At 42.4% G+C, this 21,181-nt stretch overlaps 1 long non-coding RNA gene across 1 annotated transcript; it reads left to right on the top strand.

Moving 5' to 3' along the window:
- The first annotated feature begins 960 nt into the window (after positions 1 to 960).
- Positions 961 to 21,066, top strand: LOC143809733 (uncharacterized). The gene is made up of 3 exons (XR_013222422.1): positions 961 to 1,214; positions 1,404 to 1,545; positions 20,754 to 21,066. It is a non-coding gene; the product is annotated as an uncharacterized LOC143809733 (long non-coding RNA).
- The last annotated feature ends 115 nt before the right edge of the window (positions 21,067 to 21,181 follow it).

A 21,181-nucleotide genomic window follows, 5' to 3' on the forward strand; every position in this document is an offset into this window, starting at 1 on the left:
TTGACCCCTTTCACCCATAGTGGTGCAGCCTAAATTCTGGTTTTTGGACATATTCATTGCTACATTATGTTAATTGTAACTTCTGGGCTTTTCATTTGATACTTTGTTGCAATAGAGAACACTTCTTACTACATATAAAACCCCTGAGATTGGGGATCATCTGACACTGACATAAGGATAGGGTGCAATTATTTTTGCAAATTTTTGGGATGCTGTACCCGCTCCCGTCCATATAATGCATATGTTTGTACCGGACAATGATGGGATGCCCAGTGTATTAATATTGTACCAATCAGTGTCTGGGAAAGCGGGGTGACAGCCAATAGACCCATTATTGCATGTGGAGTATATCACATATTGGTTTATGGCTTATAACGTACCAATCAGGGTCTATAAAAATATAAATGTTATTAGCATAGGAGTCCTGCATACTGTATTAACAGCTCCAGGGGTGAACCTAGCCTTTCTGCTGCCTGAGGCGAACTGCAAAACGGCGGCCCCCCCATAGTCAAATCAGTACAAATAAATCTGGTTTAGGGTACGTTCACACAGGACTTTTTTGCTGCTTTTTTTTATGCTAATTTTCAGCTGCTTTTTACAGTACCAGTAAAGCCTATGAGATTTCAGAAATCTCATGCACACACGTTGGTTTTTTGTTTGATCAGTTTTTTCTGCTTTGCTGCTTTTTTTGGACATAGGGCATGTCACTTCTTTCAGCGTTTTTGCAGCGTTTTTTCACCCATTGACTTGAATGGGTGATGAAAAAAACGCTGCAAAAACGCATGTAGCATTATTTGCTGCTTTTTTTGTGCAGAAAATCATGGCCAGCAGGAAGGGATTTCACAGCCAAGAGCTTAGGGGTGTGGTTAGTGAGGTGTGAAGAGCCATTGTGAGCCATTGTGAGGTGTGAAGAGCCATTGTGAGGTGTCCATTGTGATCTATTGTGAGGGAGTTCCTGGTAGTGAGGTGTGAAGAGCCATTGTGAGCCATTGTGAGGTGTGAAGAGCCATTGTGAGGTGTCCTGATTGTGATCTATTGTGAGGGAGTTCCTGGTAGTGAGGTGTGAAGAGCCATTGTGAGCCATTGTGAGGTGTGAAGAGCCATTGTGAGGTGTCCTGATTGTGATCTACTGTGAGGGAGTTTCTGGAAGTGAGGTGTTAGCCATGTCTTGGTATAGGAGGATGGGCATTAATGTTTCCCAACTAATCATGGAGGTAATTTTTTTTTAATTTGTGATATATCTATCTATCCGATTGTTTGCAATGGTACACTTTGCGATGCTCATGTGCTGTTATGTACATGTTCATGTGTTCTGCATGTGTATGTCTGTAGCTTCCTTGTCATGAATGTTGGCTTCATTTCATCTTGCATTTGGTAATTACTTTTTCATTTATTTTTGCAAGGTGGAAACAATGCCTGTAATTTGGGATTTAGCTTGCCCAAACTACAGTGATCGTCAAAAAAAGGCAGATGCATGGCATGTAATCTGCCGTAAATTGTTCCCCCGCTGGGATGAAGGCGATGCTAAGCTCCACTGGGAGATTGGTAAATAAAAAACTTAACATATGTCCTTTTCTAACAAATTAAATGACCAGGTAGTAGGTAAATACTAGTGATGTGAACGTGCTCTGATAACGTGTTATGTGAGCGTGCTTGACTACTAACTGAGTGTCTTTGGTATAGTCATCAAACATGTTTGATTCACCATATACCACAAAAAAAGCATGAAAAAAACGCACCAAAAACGCACCAAAAAACGCACCTCTAAGCAGCTGAAAATTAGCATTAAAAAAAGCAGCAAAAAAAAGCAGCAAAAAAGTCCTGTGTGAACGTACCCTTACTCTTTACTCGCCTAACGCGAGTAAATGGGAATCACGGGAAAAACGCAGAAAATCCGCAAAATTAATGAACATGCTAATTTTTTTACCGCGATGCATTTTTTTCGCGGAAAAAAACGCATCCATGTGCACAAAACATGCAGAATGCATTCTAAATGATAGAATGCATAATGCATGCGTTTTTAATGAGTTTTTATAGCGTTTTTAGCGCGAAAAAACCTGAACGTGTGCACATAGCCTAAATGTACTACCTTATAATTTTTGTGTTTTGATTAATATTTATTGTGTATAATAAAGATTTGTCTGCTATTTTTAATTGAGGTCTCCAGTTCTTTTGATAAGATGATTTAAGTATTTTGTAGGCACTGATTCTGCATCTCTTGGCAGAAAACGCAGGTGCGTTTTTGATGCATTTTTTGGCGCTCTTTTAAAGTGTATTTTGATGGTTTTTTTATGCGTTTTTGAAAGCCAAATAAAGATCTATTATTGAACAAAAAAAATTTGTGATGTAATTTCTTGTCCAACCTCCTCTTTTACATTTGTCCAACCCGCACTCCATTACACACAGATAGAGGGATAAATAGATAGATAGATAGATAATAGAAAGATATAAATATAGATAGAAAATAGATAGATGGAAGGAATGAGATAGATAGATAGATAGATAGATAGAAGGAATAGGATGGATAGATAGATGGAACGAATGAGATAAATATATAGATAGAAGGAATGAGAGATAGATAGATAGATAAATAGAAGGAATGAGAGATAGATAGATGGAAGGAATGAGAAGTATATAGATAGAAGGAATGAGATAGAGAGAAGGAATGGGATAGATACATAGATACATAGATGGAAGGAATTAGATAAATATATAGATAGAAGGAATGAGATAGATAGATAGAAGGAATGGGATAGATAGATAGATAGATGGAAGGAATGAGATAGGTATATAGATAGAAGGAATGAGATAGATAGAAGGAATGGGATGGATACATAGATAGATGGAAGAAATTAGATAAATATATAGATAGAAGGAATGGGATAGATAGATAGATAGATAGATAGATAGATAAATAGAAGGAATGAGAGATAGATAGATGGAAGGAATTAGATAAATATATAGATAGAAGGAATGAGATAGATAGAAGGAATGGGATGGATACATAGATAGATGGAAGAAATTAGATAAATATATAGATAGAAGGAATGGGATAGATAGAAGGAATGAGATAGATAGAAGGAATGAGATAGATAGAAGGAATGGGATAGATACATAGATAGATAGATGGAAGGAATTAGATAAATATATAGATAGAAGGAAATAGATAGAAGGAATGGGATAGATAGAAGGAATGAGATAGAAGGAATGGGATAGATAAATAGATAGATGGAAGGAATTAGATAAATATATAGATAGAAGGAATGAGATAGATAGATAGAAGGAATGGGATAGATAGATAGATAGAAGGAATGAGATGGAAGGAATGGGATGGATACATAGATAGATGGAAGAAATTAGATAAATATATAGATAGAAGGAATGGGATAGATAGAAGGAATGAGATAGATAGAAGGAATGAGATAGATAGAAGGAATGAGATAGATAGAAGGAATGGGATAGATACATAGATAGATAGATGGAAGGAATTAGATAAATATATAGATAGAAGGAAATAGATAGATAGAAGGAATGGGATAGATAGAAGGAATGGGATAGAAGGAATGGGATAGATAAATAGATGTAAGGAATTAGATAAATATATAGATAGAAGGAATGAGATAGATAGATAGAAGGAATGGGATAGATACATACAGTTAGGTCAATATATATTTGGACAGAGACAACATTTTTCTAACTTTGGTTATAGACATTACCACAATGAATTTTAACCAAAACAATTCAGATGCAGTTGAAGTTCAGACTTTCAGCTTTCATTTGAGGGTATCCACATTAAAATTGGATGAAGGGTTAAGGAGTTTCAGCTCCTTAACATGTGCCACCCTGTTTTTAAAGGGACCAAAAGTAATTGGACAGATTCAATAATTTTAAATGAAATGTTCATTTTTAATACTTGGTTGAAAACCCTTTGTTGGCAATGACTGCCTGAAGTCTTGAACTCATGGACATCACCAGACGCTGTGTTTCCTCCTTTTTGATGCTCTGCCAGGCCTTCACTGTGGTGGTTTTCAGTTGCTGTTTGTTTGTGGGCCTTTCTGTCTGAAGTTTAGTCTTTAACAAGTGAAATGCATGCTCAATTGGGTTGAGATCAGGTGACTGACTTGGCCATTCAAGAATATTCCACTTCTTTGCTTTAATAGACTCCTGGGTTGCTTTGGCTTTATGTTTTGGGTCATAGTCCATCTGTAGTATGAAACGACGACCAATCAGTTTGGCTGCATTTGGCTGGATCTGAGCACACAGTATGTCTCTGAATACCTCAGAATTCATTCGGCTGCTTTTGTTCTGTGTCACATCATCAATAAACACTAGTGACCCAGTGCCACTGGCAGCCATGCATGCCCAAGCCATCACACTGCCTCCACCATGTTTTACAGATGATGTGGTATGCTTTGGATCATGAGCTGTACCACGCCTTCGCCATACTTTTCTCTTGCCATCATTCTGGTAGAGGTTGATATTTGTTTCATCTGTCCAAAGAATGTTATTCCAGAACTGTGCTGGCTTTCTTAGATGTTTTTTAGCAAAGTCCAGTCTAGCCCTTCTATTCTTGATGCTTATGAGTGTCTTGCACCGTGCAGTGAACCCTCTGCATTTACTTTCATGCAGTCTTCTCTTTATGGTAGATTTGGATATTGATGCGCCTACCTCCTGGAGAGTGTTCTTCACTTGGTTGGCTGTTGTGAAGGGGTTTCTCTTCACCATGGAGATTATTCTGCGATCATCCACCACTGTTGTCTTCCGTGGGCGCCCAGGTCTTTTTGCATTGTTGAGTTCACCAGTGCTTTCTTTCTTTCTCAGGATGTACCAAACTGTAGATTTTGCCACTCCTAATAATGTAGCAATTTCTCGGATGGGTTTTTTCTGTTTTCGCAGCTTAAGGATGGCTTGTTTCACCTGCATGGAGAGCTCCTTTGACCGCATGTTTACTTCACAGCAAAACCTTCCAAATGCAAGCACCACACCTCAAATCAACTCCAGGCCTTTTATCTGCTTAATTGAGAATGACATAACGAAGGGATTGCCCACACCTGCCCATGAAATAGCCTTGGAGTCAATTGTCCAATTACTTTTGGTCCCTTTAAAAACAGGGTGGCACATGTTAAGTAGCTGAAACTCCTTAACCCTTCATCCAATTTTAATGTGGATACCCTCAAATGAAAGCTGAAAGTCTGAACTTCAACTGCATCTGAATTGTTTTGTTTAAAATTCATTGTGGTAATGTCCATAACCAAAATTTGAAAAATGTTGTCTCTGTCCAAATATATATGGACCTAACTGTAGATAGATAGATGGAAGGAATGAGATAAGTATATAGATAGAAGGAATGAGATAGAAGGAATGGGATAGATACATAGATAGATGGAAGGAATTAGATAAATATATAGATAGAAGGAATGAGATAAATATATAGATAGAAGGAATGATAGACAGAAGGAATGATAGATAGAAGGAATGATAGATAGAAGGAATGAGATAGATAGAAGGAATGAGATAGATAGAAGGAATGAGATCGATAGATAGAAGAAATGAGATAGAAGGAAGGAGATAGATATATCTATTCATATAGCTATCTATAGATATATCTATGGACAGATGTAGATAGATATATGGATAGTTAGATATACATGGATACATAGATATCTATCTACATCTATCCATAGCATAGATATATCTATAGATAGATATATGAATAGATATATCTATCTATCAATCTCATTCCTTCTATCTAAATCCATTCCTTCTATCTCGACTATCCGATGTCTATCCCATTCCTTCTGCCTACATATATATATATATATATATATATATAGACCCCCACACACAGCCCCATTGGTTCACATAGCGTAGCTTATCTACTTCTGAGTCTGATAATCTGATGGAGGGAGGCTGTGGACTGTGAGTGTCAGGCCATGTGCACACGTTCAGTATTTTTCGCGTTTTTTCGCTATAAAAACACAAAAAAACCCGCTAACATATGCCTCCCATTATTTTCAGTGTATTCCGCATTTTTTGTGCAAACGTAGCCTTTTTTTCCGCGAAAAAATCGCATTGCGGAAAAAAAAGCAACATGTTAATTAAAATGCGGATTTGCAGGGGATTCCGCACACCTAGGAGTGCATTGATCTGCTTACTTCCCGCACGGGGCTGTGCACACCATGCGGGAAGTAAGCAGATTATGTGCGGTTGGTACCCAGGGTGGAGGAGAGGAGACTCTCCTCCACGGACTGGGCACCATATAATTGGTAAAAAAAAAGAAGAATTAAAATAAAAAATAGTCATATACTCACCTTCAATGTCTTCCCGCCTCTCCGCTGCTTGCTGCCGCTTCGGTTTCTATAGCTGGTGTGCGGTGAAGGACCTGCGATGACGTCGCGGTCTTGTGATTGGTCGAGACCGGTCATGTGACCGCTCACGTGATCGCGACGTCATGGAAGGTCCTGAACCACACCGGCATCTATAGGAACGGATGCCTGCAGGTGAGTATAACCATTTTTTTTATTTTTTTTATTATTTTTACACATTCTATCTTTTACTATAGATGCTGCATAGGCAGCATCTATAGTAAAAAGATGGTCACACTTGTCAAACGCTATGTTTGACAAGTGTGACCAACCGGTCAGTCAGTTTTCCAAGCGATGCTACAGATCGCTTGGAAAACTTTAGCATTCTGCAAGCTAATTACGCTTGCAGAATGCTAAAAAAACGCGAAAAAAACAGAAAAAAAAACGCAAAAAAAAAAATGCGGATTTCTTGCAGAAAATTTCCGGTTTTCTTCAGGAAATTTCTGCAAGAAATCCAGACGTGTGCACATACCCACAGAGCTGTGCTCAAAAGCAGCATGTGGGGGGTGAGGAGCAGCAGTGGGGGATGGGGGGGCGAATGATGTTTTTATAGTTACTTAACTTACTTTACTACTGCTGCCGCCGCCGTGAGTGACAGAGCTGTGCTCAGCAGCAGCATGCGGGGGATGGGGGGGTGGAGAAAGATGTTTTTATAGTTACTTTACTTACTGCTGCCGGTTACTGCTCCAAGTCCCAGCACAGCAGCCAGCAGGTCAGGAGACTGAGCAACGCCTCTGCACCTCAGCCGGGTGGTAACAGTCAGTGAGAGTGAGTCACCTGCCAGACATGCTGCACATTAGCTTGTTTGTGTGACACAGACAGTCACTGACTGTCTGCACTGTCAGCAAGTGTCAGAGAGTCAGAGCAGGGTTTGTAGGGAGAGTCGGCACGTGTTCTAGCTGCCGCTCTGCCGCCCCCTGTCTTTAGGAATGCTCTGCCGCTTGAGGGCTGTCCCACACGTCCAGATAATTCCGGTACCGGAATAAATCGATACCGGAGTTATCAGTGTCCGTGTGCCTGGGAACTCACGTAGGCCATACGTGCGGCACACGTGTGCCGCCCGTATGGCGAGTGGGTACCACACGGAGCGTGTGGTACCCACGCGAGTGGTACCCTGCATCGTGCTGAAGCCGCGATTCATATGTTCCCTGCAGCAGCGTTTGCTGCAGAGAAAATATGAATAATAGTGTTTAAAATAAAGATCTATGTGTCCCCCGCCCCCCCACCCCCTGTGCGCCCCCCCCGCTGTTCAGAAAATACTTACCCGCCTCCCTCGCTGCTTCCTGGTCTGGCCGCGGCTTCTAGTGCATGCGATCACGTGGGGCCGATCATTTACAGTCATGAATATGTGGCTCCACCTCCCATAGGGGCGGAGCAGACTATTCATGATTGTAAATGAGCGGCCCCACGTGACCGCATACAGTAGGAGGCGCGGGGCAGAGAGGAAGGAGCGACGGCCAACGTGGGAGCGGGTGAGTATTTTCAGGACAGCGGGGGGGCGCACAGGGGGTGGGGGGGGGGCGGACACATAGATCTTTATTTTAAACACTATTATTCATATTTTCTCTGCAGCAAACGCTGCTGCAGGGAACATATGAATCGCGGCTTCAGCACCATGTGGGGGGGACAGCGCTTACTGTAGCGCTGTCTCCTGCACGCACACGGACCCCAGACGGAGAACGTCCGTGTGTGGTCCGTGTTTTACACGGACCCATTGACTCTATTGGGTCCGTGTAATACGTGCGCTCCCACGAACACTGACATGTCTCCGTGTTTGGCACACGGAGACACGGTCCGCAAAAAATCAATGACATCTGAACAGATGCATTGATTTTTATGGGTCTACGTGTGTCAGTGTCTCCGGTACGTGAGGAAACTGTCACCTCACGTACCGGAGCCACTGACGTGTGAAACCGGCCTGAGGCAAAGCATTCAACTTGCTTCATGATAGCAGCGTCAGTGAACAGCTCACACCAGTTTTTCTATTAACATTTGTCCTGCGGCGAATATGAGTGTCACACAGATTTATTTTGGTTCAATAACCAAACCAGTCATCCATATACTAATAATGCTATCATTTTTTAAAAATACTTATCACTTAAAGGGAACTTGTCAGGTACCTCAATTCTCATAAATAGTCACCATTTTGTTACAAAGGCCTAATCCTGCATTCTCACAAAGTACTTATATTCATACTTGTGCCCAAAAAATGTTTTCACACGTCACTCATCATATGCTAATGTTGTACTAGTACTAGTTTTGGCCACATACCCTCCCCTAGATTGACATTTTCCTCACTTTGCAGCAGTGTGCCAATACTCTTTTTTTTTTCAAGGTATTTTTAAGTCATTTCTATCCGTAAAAATGCCTTAAAAATCGCTTAACCCCTTAATGCTCCATGACGTACTATTACGCCATGCAGCATGTCAGGGAGATCTGATGCCGGCTATAATTACATAGAAGGCATCTGCCTCAAACAGCTGTGGGCAATGCTACTGCGAATCGTTGCAGGTAACATCTTAGAAGCCACTGTCCGTCACTGATTGCTTTTTTTTTCTACTAATTCACTGCAATTGGAATTTGTCATTTTCCCTTAATAAATGGTAAAAGGAATAGTGCGATTCAAAATTACTGTGCATCTTGTAAAAAGCACTCATATGTCTATTTTAGCAGAAAAATGAAAAAGTTAAACAGATTTGAAAGTAGAGAAAAAAATTAAAATGCAAAAAAAAAAAAATAATTGTTGAGCGCTTCATGTTTATACATTTAGGCTTTTGATAACTTTTAATATACTTCAAGTTTTCAAAAACACCAAACATTCAGGCTATGTGCACACGTATTCTGGTCCACTGCGGATTTTTCCGCAGCCAATTTGATAAATCTGCAGGGCAAAAACGCTGCATTTTTTCTGCAGATTTATTGCGGATTTACCGCAATTTGTCTGCGGTTTTCACTGCAGTTTTACAACTGCGGTTTTCCATAGGAGCAGCTGTAAAACCGCTGCGGAATCCGCAGAAAGTGACATGCTGCGGAATGTAAACCGCTGCATATCCTAACGTTTGTTTCCACAGCATGTGCACAGCGTTTTTTGTTTCCCATAGGTTTACATTGTAATGTAAACTCATGGGAAACTGCTGCGGAAACGGTATTCTCTGCTATGAATCTGGCTCATACTCTTGCAAAAGAAGTCATTAGGAAGATTGCAAAAGCTCCAAAAAGACCCAAGGGTGGTGTTTCAGCATTTTGTAAGCGTTTAGGCGTTTTTTGTTCCATAAATAAGTAGCATTTTGCTAATTGCTTAATGGATTTAAAAACGTGAAGAAAAAAAATCACCTAGAAAAAAAATCTTGAAATGCTTCAGGAAATGTTAAAATGACTTCACAAGAAAATGTCACACAAAAGGAGAATCTTCTCAAGATGAAAAATTAGTCATTTTCGAGTGCTTCAAAAAAGTCAATTTGCACATATCCTTCCAGTATTTTCTTCAATGCAGGGAATCAACTTGTGTGCCACGTCCTGCATTCCAGGGGATGTATAGTGCATCGATGAAGCTGGGAAGGTAGACCTGACATCATTGCACATGCCCAGGTAAGCAGAACATTGCACATTTGCAGGATTTTCTACATTGGATCCTGCCAAAGGGGTAAGTTCTGTCGAACAGAAGGACCACCCTTCATGCCTATTGTGTGTTCCATTGGTGCAGGAGGAGAGAAGTGATTACGCTCTTCCCTACATTTATTTGCATAACTTTAAAATGGCAAAAAGACTAACTGACTAACAATGTGGGTGCAGTCACAGAATCAGAAGTGGCACTCCCATGTCCTGGAACTGCGAGTTCGTAGTTCAGATCTTTCAAACTGCACAAAAAAGTTCAAAACATCTCGATTTGTTCAGTATCTAGTATGAACATCAGGGGCAGAAAGATTACAACCATAGCTGCTATCAGTGAGGTTAGTAATGGTTGTCGGTTAAATGTTTTGCTAATTCACTTGGGAAAATCATCAAGATCCACTGCTCGCAGCTCCTTTTGCAATTGCCGACCAATTACATTTTATGTATGCTTGATGGGAGACAAGTCTGGCGACGCTGTATGCCATGGCAGCACGGTAAGGCCACCCAGGCTGCTCAAAGTAGCACAAGCAAAATAGAGCCCAATAATGTGTTGAAAAATGGTTCTTTGGACACTTTGGAGAAATGGCCGTTCCACAGATTCCAAGAGCAAAGCAATGTAACTCCAAGTTGATAGTATATTTGGAATGAAAACTAGGGGGTTTTGCTGTACATTATACCATCCCACACCATAATCCCAGGAATAGGACTAATGTAAAGTTCCCTCAAGAAAGCCTCTTTATGACATTGCCCACATACACTCCAGAACTATCAGCAGTTAAGACAAAAGTTGGACACTTTACCGAGGAGGATAAACCTTCAGCCTCCATTGCTGTCTTGCTTTGAAGTATGATAGCCTTTGATACCAGAGGTGTGAGGTCATGCAGGCCCAAGTGCATTCTGCACGGCAGAACTTTCCTTAAGGTACCGTCACATTTAGCGACGCTGCAGCGATCCAGACAACGATCCCAATCGCTGCAGCGTCGCTGTTTGGTCGCTGGAGAGCTGTCACACAGACCGCTCTCCAGTGACCAACGATGCCGAGGTCCCCGGGTAACCAGGGTAAACATCGGGTTACTAAGCGCAGGGCCGCGCTTAGTAACCCGATGTTTACCCTGGTTACCAGCGTAAAAGTAAAAAAAAACAAACACTACATACTTACCTTCCGCTGTCTGTCCCCCGGCGTTCTGCTTCTCTGCACTGTGTAAGCACAGCGGCCGGAAAGCAGAGCGGTTACGTCACCGCTGTGCCCTGCTTTCCGGCTGGCACTTACACAGTGCAGAGAAGCACAGCGCCGGGGGACAGACAGCGGAAGGTAAGTATGTAGTGTTTTTTTTTTTTTTACTTTTACGCTGGTAACCAAGGTAAATATCGGGTTACTAAGCGCGGCCCTGTGCTTAGTAACCCGATGTTTACCCTGGTTACCAGTGAAGACATCGCTGGATCGGTGTCACACACACCGATCCAGCGATGACAGCGGGTGATCCAGCGACAAAATAAGGTGCTGGCCTCCTAGCTCCGACCAACGACATCACAGCAGGATCCAGATCGCTTCTGCGTGTCAAACACAACGATATCGCTATCCAGGACGCTGCAACGTCACGGATCGCTAGCGATATCGTTGTTAAGTTGTTCAGTGTGAACGTACCTTTAGACAGCCATTAATTATTTCACTTATAGCAGCCAAGACGTGTAAGTGTTTGAATTTCTGCCTATGGCGTTCATACTCGATAATGAATAAATCTAGAGGTTTTGAAAGGGTTTCCATTTTTTCATCCCTTGCACATCATTAGCATGTCTATCTATCCTGTGATTTCCAGAAGTCCACGTCCATGACTTGTCTTTCATGGTGTTGCACTTTTAATGTTGAGAAAGGTATTGATGGTTCTTCATGATACAATAGAAAATACAAAATATCAACTAATACTTCTTGTATTTTTTCATATTAACAGGATGCAGCCAAGCCCTGTAATAATGAAATAAGATAGACTTTTGGTACTGGTAGGGTGTACTTACATACAAGCTGAACATCCTGCTCAATCTATTAGTATGTTCGGCTGTTAGCCAGCATGGTGCGCTACATCTATATATACAGTTAGGTCCATATATATTTGGACAGAGACAACATTTTTCTCATTTTGGTTATAGACATTACCACAATAAATTTTAAACAAAACAATTCAGATGCAGTTGAAGTTCAGACTTTCAGCTTTCATTTGAGGGTATCCACATTAAAATTGGATGAAGGGTTTAGGAGTTTCAGCTCCTTAACATGTGCCACCCTGTTTTTATAGGGACCAAAAGTAATTGGACAGATTCAATAATTTTAGCCCCTTCACCCCCAAGGGTGGTTTGCACGTTAATGACTGGGCCAATTTTTACAATTCTGACCACTGTCCCTTTATGAGGTTATAACTCTGGAACGCTTCAACGGATCTTGGCAATTCTGACATTGTTTTCTCATGACATATTGTACTTCATGATAGTGGTAAAATTTCTTTGATATTACCTGCGTTTATTTGCAAAAAAAATGGAAATTTGGCGAAAATTTTGAAAATTTTGCAATTTTCCAACTTTGAATTTTTATGCCCTTAAATCACAGAGATATGTCACACAAAATACTTAATAAGTAACATTTCCCACATGTCTACTTTACATCAGCACAATTTTGGAACCAAAATTTTTTTTTGTTAGGGAGTTATAAGGGTTAAAAGTTGACCAGCAATTTCTCATTTTTACAACACCATTTTTTTTTAGGGACCACATCTCATTTGAAGTCATTTTGAGGGGTCTATATGATAGAAAATACCCAAGTGTGACACCATTCTAAAAACTGCACCCCTCAATGTGCTCAAAACCATATTCAAGAAGTTTATTAACCCTTCTGGTGCTTCACAGGAATTTTTGGAATGTTTAAATAAAAATGAACATTTAACTTTTTTTCACAAAAAATTTACTTCAGCTCCAATTTGTTTTATTTTACCAAGGGTAACAGGAGTAAATGGACCCCAAAAGATGTTGTACAATTTGTCCTGAGTACGCCGATACCCCATATGTGGGGGTAAACCACTGTTTGGGCGCATGACAGAGCTCGGAAGCGAAGGAGCGCCATTTGACTTTTCAATGCAAAATTGACTGGAATTGAGATGGGACGCCATGTTGCGTTTGGGGAGCCCCTGATGTGCCTAAACATTGAAACCCCCCACAAGTGACACCATTTTGGAAAGTAGACCCCATAAGGAACTTATCTAGAGGTATGGTGAGCACTTTGACCCACCAAGTGCTTCACAGAAGTTTATAATGCAGAACCGTAAAAATAAAAAATCATATTTTTTCACACAAATTATTTTTCGCCCCCAATTTTTTATTTTCCCAAGGGTAAGAGAAGAAATTGGACCCCAAAAGTCGTTGTACAATTTGTCCTGAGTACGCTGATACCCCATATGTGGGGATAAACCACTGTTTGGGCGCATGGGAGACCTCGGAAGGGAAGGAGCGCCGTTTGACTTTTCAATGCAAAATTGACAGGAATTGAGATGGGACGTCATGTTGCGTTTGGAGAGCCCCTGATGTGCGTAAACATTGAAACCCCCCACAAGTGACACCATTTTGGAAAGTAGACCCCCTAAGGAACTTATCTAGAGGTGTGGTGAGCACTTTGACCCACCAAGTGCTTCACAGAAGTTTATAATGCAGAACCGTAAAAATAAAAAATCATATTTTTTCACAAAAATTATCTTTTCACCCCCAATTTTATATTTTCCCAAGGGTAAGAGAAGAAATTGGACCCCAAAAGTTGTTGTACAATTTGTCCTGAGTACGCTGATACCCCATATGTGGGGGTAAACCACTGTTTGGGCGCATGGGAGAGCTCGGAAGGGAAGTAGCACCGTTTGACTTTTCAATGCAAAATTGACAGGAATTGAGATGGGACGCCATGTTGCGTTTGGAGAGCCACTGATGTGCCTAAACATTGAAACCCCCCACAAGTGACACCATTTTGGAAAGTAGACCACCTAAGGAACTTATCTAGATGTGTTTTGAGCGCTTTGACCCACCAAGGGCTTCACAGAAGTTTATAATGCAGAGCCGTAAAAATAAAACAAAAATTTTTTCCCACAAAAATTATTTTTCAGCCCCCAGTTTTGTATTTTCCCGAGGGTAACAGGAGAAATTGGACTCCAAAAGTTGTTGTCCAATTTGTCCTGAGTGCGCTGATACCCCATATGTGGGGGGAACCACCGTTTGGATGCATGGAAGGGCTCGGAATTGAAGGAACGCCATTTGGAATGCAGACTTAGATGGAATGGTCTGCAGGCGTCACATTGCGTTTGCAGAGCCCCTAATGTACCTAAACAGTAGAAGCCCCGCACAAGTGACCCCATTTTGGAAACTAGACCCCCCAAGGAACTTATCTAGATGTGTTGTAAGAACTTTGAACCCCCAAGTGTTTCACTACAGTTTATAACGCAGAGCCGTGAAAATAAAAAATCCTTTTTTTTCCCACAAAAATTATTTTTTAGCCCCCAGTTTTGTATTTTCCCAGGGGTAACAGGAGAAATTGGACCCCAAAGGTTGTTGTCCTATTTGTCCTGAGTACGGTGATACCCCATATGTTGGGGTAAACCCCTGTTTGGGCACACGGGAGAGCTCGGAAGGGAAGGAGCACTGTTTTACTTTTTCAACGCAGAATTGGCTGGAATTGAGATCGGACGCCATGTCGCGTTTGGAGAGCCCCTGATGTGCCGAAACAGTGGAAACCCCCCAATTATAACTGAAACCCTAATCCAAACACACCCCTAACCCTAATCCCAACAGTAACCCTAACCACACCTCTAACCCTGACACACCCCTAACCCTAATCCCAACCCTATTCCCAACCGTAAATGTAATCTAAACCCTAACCGTAACTTTAGCCCCAACCCTAACCCTAACTTTAGCCCCAACCCTAACTGTAGCCTTAACCCTAGCCCCAACCCTAACCCTAACCCTAATGGGAAAATGGAAATAAATAATTTTTTTTTATTTTTCCCTAACTAAGGGGGTGATGAAGGGGGGTTTGATTTACTTTTATAGCGAGTTTTTTAGCGGATTTTTATGATTGGCAGCCGTCACACACTGAAAGACGCTTTTTATTGCAAAAAATATTGTGTTACCACATTTTGAGAGCTATAATTTTTCCATATTTGAGTCCACAGAGTCATGTGAGGTCTTGTTTTTTGCGGGACGAGTTGACGTTTTTATTGGTAACTTTTTGGGCACGTCACATTTTTTGATCGCTTTTTATTCAGATTTTTGTGAGGCAGAATGACCAAAAACCAGCTATTTATGAATTTCTTTTGGGAGAGGCGTTTATACTGTTCCGCGTTTGGTAAAATTGATAAAGCAGTTTTATTCTTCGGGTCAGTACGATTACAGTGATACCTCATTTATATTATTTTTTTATGTTTTGGCGCTTTTATACGATAAAAACTATTTTATGGAAAAAATAATTATTTTTGCATCGCTTTATTCTCAGGACTATAACTTTTTATTTTTTTGCTGATCATGCTGTATGGCGGCTCGTTATTTGCGGGACAAGATGACGCTTTCAGCGGTACCATGGTTATTTATATCTGTCTTTTTGATCGCGTGTTATTCCACTTTTTGTTCGGCGGTATGATAATAAAGCGTTGTTTTTTGCCTCTTTTTTCTTACGGTGTTTACTGAAGGGGTTAACTAGTGGGCCAGTTTTATAGGTCGGTTCGTTACGGACGCGGCGATACTAAATATGTGTACTTTTATTGTTTTTTTTTATTATTTAGATAAAGAAATGTATTTATGGGAATAATATTTTTTTTTTTTTTCATTATTTTGGAATATTTTATTTTTTTATTTTTTTTTACACATTTGGAAAATTTTTTTTTTACTTTTTTACTTTGCCCCAGGGGGGGAAAATACAGATCGGTGATCTGCCAGTTTGCATAGCACTCTGACAGATCACCGATCTGAGAGAAGTGCAGGCTGCTTCACAGTGCCTGCTCTGAGCAGGCTCCTGTGAAGCCACCTCCCTCCCTGCAGGACCCGGATCCGCGGCCATCTTGGATCCGGGTCTGGAGCAGGCAGGGAGGGAGGTAAGACCCTCGCAGCAACGCGATCACATCGTGTTGCTGCGGGGGGCTCAGGGAAGCCCGCAGGGAGCCCCCTCCCTGCGCGATGCTTCCCTGCACCGCCGGCACATCGCGATCATGTTTGATCGCGGTGTGCCGGGGGTTAATGTGCCGGGAGCGGTCCATGACCGCTCCTGGCACATAGTGCCGGATGTCAGCTGCGATAGGCAGCTGACACCCGGCCGCGATCGGCCGCGCTCCCCCCGTGAGTGCCGCCGATCGCGCTGGACGTACTATCCCGTCGGTGGTCATACGGGCCCACCCCACCTCGACGGGATAGTACGTCCGATGTCAGAAAGGGGTTAAATAAAATGTTCATTTCTAGTACTTGGTTGAAAACCCTTTGTTGGCAATGACTGCCTGAAGTCTTGAACTCATGGACATCACCAGACGCTGTGTTTCCTCCTTTTTGATGCTCTGCCGGGCCTTCACTGCGGTGGTTTTCAGTTGCTGTTTGTTTGTGGGCCTTTCTGTCTGAAGTTTAGTCTTTAACAAGTGAAATGCATGCTCAATTGGGTTGAGATCAGGTGACTGACTTGGCCATTCAAGAATATTCCACTTCTTTGCTTTAATAGATTCCTGGGTTGCTTTGGCTTCATGTTTTGGGTCATTGTCCATCTGTAGTATGAAACGACGACCAATCAGTTTTGCTGCATTTGGCTGGATCTGAGCACACAGTATGGCTTTGAATACCTCAGAATTCATTTGGCTGCTTCTGTCCTGTGTCACATCATCAATAAACACTAGTGACCCAGTGCCACTGGCAGCCATGCATGCCCAAGCCATCACACTGCCTCCGCCGTGTTTTACAGATGATGTGGTATGCTTTGGATCATGAGCTGTACCAAGCCTTCGCCATACTTTTCTCTTTCCATCATTCTGGTAGAGGTTGATCTTGGTTTCATCTGTCCAAAGAATGTTCTTCCTGAACTGTGCTGGCTTTTTTAGATGTTTTTTTAGCAAAGTCCAGTCTAGCCTTTTTATTCTTGACACTTATGAGTGGCTTGCACCGTGCAGTGAACCCTCTGTATTTACTTTCATGCAGTCTTCTCTTTATGATAGATTTGGATATTGATACGCCGACCTCCGGGAGAGTGTTGGTCACTTGGTTGGCTGTTGTGAAGGGGTTTCTCTTCACCATGGAGATTATTCTGCGATCACCCACCACTGTTGTCTTCCGTGGGCGCCCAGGTCTTTTTGCATTGATGAGTTCACCAGTGCTTTCTTTCCTTCTCAGGATGTACCAAACTGTACATTTTGCCACTCCTAATATTGTAGCAATTTCTCGGATGGGTTTTTTCTCTGTTTTCACAGCTTAAGAATGGCTTGTTTCACCTTCATGGAGAGCACTTTTGACCGCATGTTTACTTCATAGGAAAACCTTCCAAATGCAAGCACCACACCTCAAATCAACTCCAGGCCTTTTATCTGCTTAGTTGAGAATGACATAATGAAGGGATTGCCCACACCTGTCCATGAAATAGCCTTGGAGTCAATTGTCCAATTACTTTTGGTCCCTTTAAAAAACAGGGTGGCACAGGTTAAGGAGCTGAAACTCCTAAACTCTTCATCCAATTTTAATATGGATACCCTCAAATGAAAGCTAAAAGTCTGAACTTCAACTGCATCTGAATTGTTTTGTTTAAAATTAAATTGTGGTAATGTCTATAACCAAAATGAGAAAAATGTTGTCTCTGTCCAAATATATATGGACCTAACTGTATAAGAGGCATCGTGATTACTTGCTAATCCCACCCCCTGCACAGTAGCTCCGCCCCCCACCACATCACCACACAATCCCGCCCCCACCCCATTATTACACACAATCCCGCCCCCCACCCCATTACCACACACAATCCCGCCCCACCACATCACCACACACAATCCTACCCCACCACATTACCACACATAATCCCGCCTCCCACCACATTACAACACACAATCCCGCCTCCCACTACATTACCACACACAATCCCGCCCCACAACATTACCACACATAATCCCGCCTCCTACCACATTACAACACACAATCCCGCCTCCCACCACATTACCACACACAATCCCGCCTCCCACCACATTACCACACATAATCCTGCCACCATTACCACACACAATCCCGCCCCACCACATTACCACACACAATCCCACCCCCCCACCACATTACCACACACAATAATTTACCACCCATAATCCTGCCCCCACCAATTACCACAGATAATCCCACCCCCAACCACATTACCACACATAATCCCGCCCCCCCACCACATTACCACACACAATCCCGCCCCAACCACATTACCACACACAATCCTGCCACCCACCACATTACCACATACAATCTCGCCCCCCACATCACCACACATAATCCCGCCCCCCACATTACCACACAAGGCTCCGTCCCCACACATTACCGCACGAGGCTCCGTACCCACACATTACCACACGAGGCTCCGTACCCACACATTACCACACGAGGCTCCATCTTCACACATTACCACACAAGGCTGTCCCCACACATTACCATACGAGGCTCCGTCCCATTACCACACGAGGCTCCGTCCCATTACCACACGAGGCTCCGTCCCCACACATGGCTCTGTCCCCACACATTACCATACGAGACTACGTCCCCACACATTACCACATGAGGCTCCGTCCTCACACATTACCACACGAGGCTCTGTCCCCACACATTACCTCACGAATACAGTTTACTTTTGATTTTACACTGTGAATAAAATGTATTAGTATTATTCTGATTTTTAATTATTATTAACTTCATTTTAAGTTAATTTACCACCTGCGTAAGCGCTATTGAATGTTGTCATTATTTACTTTAGTTTAATCACTAGCAGCGTTAATTAGATAGCAATGAGCATGCAGAGCGTTAGCTGGCTGGAAACAGCTAGTATATTCATATGACCAGCACCTTATACCAACTTCACCCATGTGCATTTAAAATACTAAGCATCAAACGCCCTCATGGATGATAGATGCATGAGTGTACGTTCATCAGAATTATACAATAGCAACCAGAATTACGGTGTGCTGATAGTGCTCACGACAGCCTACTGTGGAATCTCAATAAATGAAGCTGTTGCAACCCCCCCACCCCCCTAAAAAAAAGCGTGAAGACCACTGGTGTATAGAAAAGGGTCACTGTGAGAGAATAATAATTGTGCCCTTTGCAGCCCAAGAGCTCCTAAAATAGAAAACCTGCACAGGCTGCACCAATGATATGTCCACCCCTGGTGAAGACAGATGCTGCCTTTTAAGGTAACGTCTCAAAAATATGTACACTTCTAGGCAGCACCCTTCTTCATGCTGGCTTTTTTGGCTATCATCTTGATCCCACTGTGAGCAGATAGTGGGGAATAACTGCATTATGGAACAGCACACCAGATGGAGATGTAGTTCCCAGATATATAGGAGTTGTGCCTATTCAACCATACAAGGTTAGTACTGCACAAGCAGTTCTTTCAGTCCATCCAGATGCTATTGCACATGGTAGCGCCCCTTGTTTACTTGCCTTTTTCGCCATCATCTTTCTACTCCTATGAAGCGTAGTAAGTTTTGGTGCGTCATAGGATATCATGAATGTCACTATATAATGAAATACTGCAGTATTGCTGTTTATAGCACAAACTGCAGTTACATGTCACCTAGTAGAAAAAAAACTAAAATAAAATAAAAAAAAATATATATAAAAAATAAATTAAACAAAAGCTTTAATCAGCCTCCTTTTCTCAAAACAAAAAAAGAAATTGAAAAATTCAACATATTTGGTATTACCACATCCACAAAACGCCAGTTTATGAATTTATCCCATAAGGTAACCACTGTGAAACAGATAAAAGTCAAAATGTCAGAATTGCCATTTTTCAGTCGTAGCAACTCCAAAAATATGTAGTAAAGGGCAATCAAAACATTGTAAGGACCCCAAAATGATTAATTTAAACAAAATAAAAATATGAATCAGCTCACCATTCCAAGAAGTGTAGCAAAGTGTCCACATGTGATATACAGTATTGCCCGGATTAAGTTTCACTCTCGCTCTTGGGAACTTGTGGTCACAGAAAAGGAAGTGAAATCCAGCAACCATAAAAAAGTTGATTAAACATTTGTTGCCACTGAACCCCGCCCAGATGTTAATGCCTTGCTGCATAAAACAGTACGTAGGTACAGTTAGGTCCATATATATTTGGTGTCACCACCTCGCGGTCCGGGGCGCCCACTTTCTCTTCCCCGCCTGCTCATACCTCTTCTGGTCCTGTCCTGAGCCAGCAGGGTCACGCTCCGGTCGTCCGCCGGCACTCCGGGGTCCGTCCCTGCAGACATGCTGCCCGGGTCCTTGCTCCCATGTCTGCTGCACTTCCTCCTTCCTCTTCCTCTCCTAGGAAGTGCAAAGGGGGCAGGCGAGCTCTCTGGCTTCTTAAAGGGCCAGCCCCTCTCCACTCACTGCCCCTCCTCCCGGCCTATCACCTGGAGGCTGGAGGGATATAAGGATCTCAGTCACTCCTGGACGCCGCCTGGGCAACTTCTATTATCCTGAAGTCTCTGCTCCAGGTCTTGTCTAGCTAGGCTTACCAGTCCAATTTGCCTGTCTTACTCTGTTTACCTTTTTCCCTAGGATCGTGTCTGGTCTTCTCGGCATCCTGAGTCCCGTATCCAGTGCGGTTCCCTGCAGTCTTCAGCCTGCTTTCAAGTTCCTCATTCTGCCCCGTTTTTGTCCGTTCATTTCTTCCCAACCTCCTAGGTCGGTTTAACACAGGTTTCTGCTTCATCAGACCCTCTATTGGAGGTCAAGGGGAAATCCCTGTATAGGGGTCACTCCAAGCCTTGGACTCCTTAGAGGCACCCTGGTGTTTTAGTTCTGTGGCCTTCCTTTGGGGTGTCTCCCCTAGTATATTTGTATTTCTTTACAATAAAGCTTTTGAACCTGCTTCCCTGGTCTGGCTCTCCCTTCCTGGTATCAGCAACTGCTGTATTTGCGGTCCAGTGGGTCCACCCGATTGATCCTTCGGTAGGGCGTGACATTTGGACAGAGACAACATTTTT

Source organism: Ranitomeya variabilis, chromosome 2 (assembly GCF_051348905.1).
Source record: "Ranitomeya variabilis isolate aRanVar5 chromosome 2, aRanVar5.hap1, whole genome shotgun sequence".
Classification (NCBI taxonomy): domain Eukaryota; kingdom Metazoa; phylum Chordata; class Amphibia; order Anura; family Dendrobatidae; genus Ranitomeya; species Ranitomeya variabilis.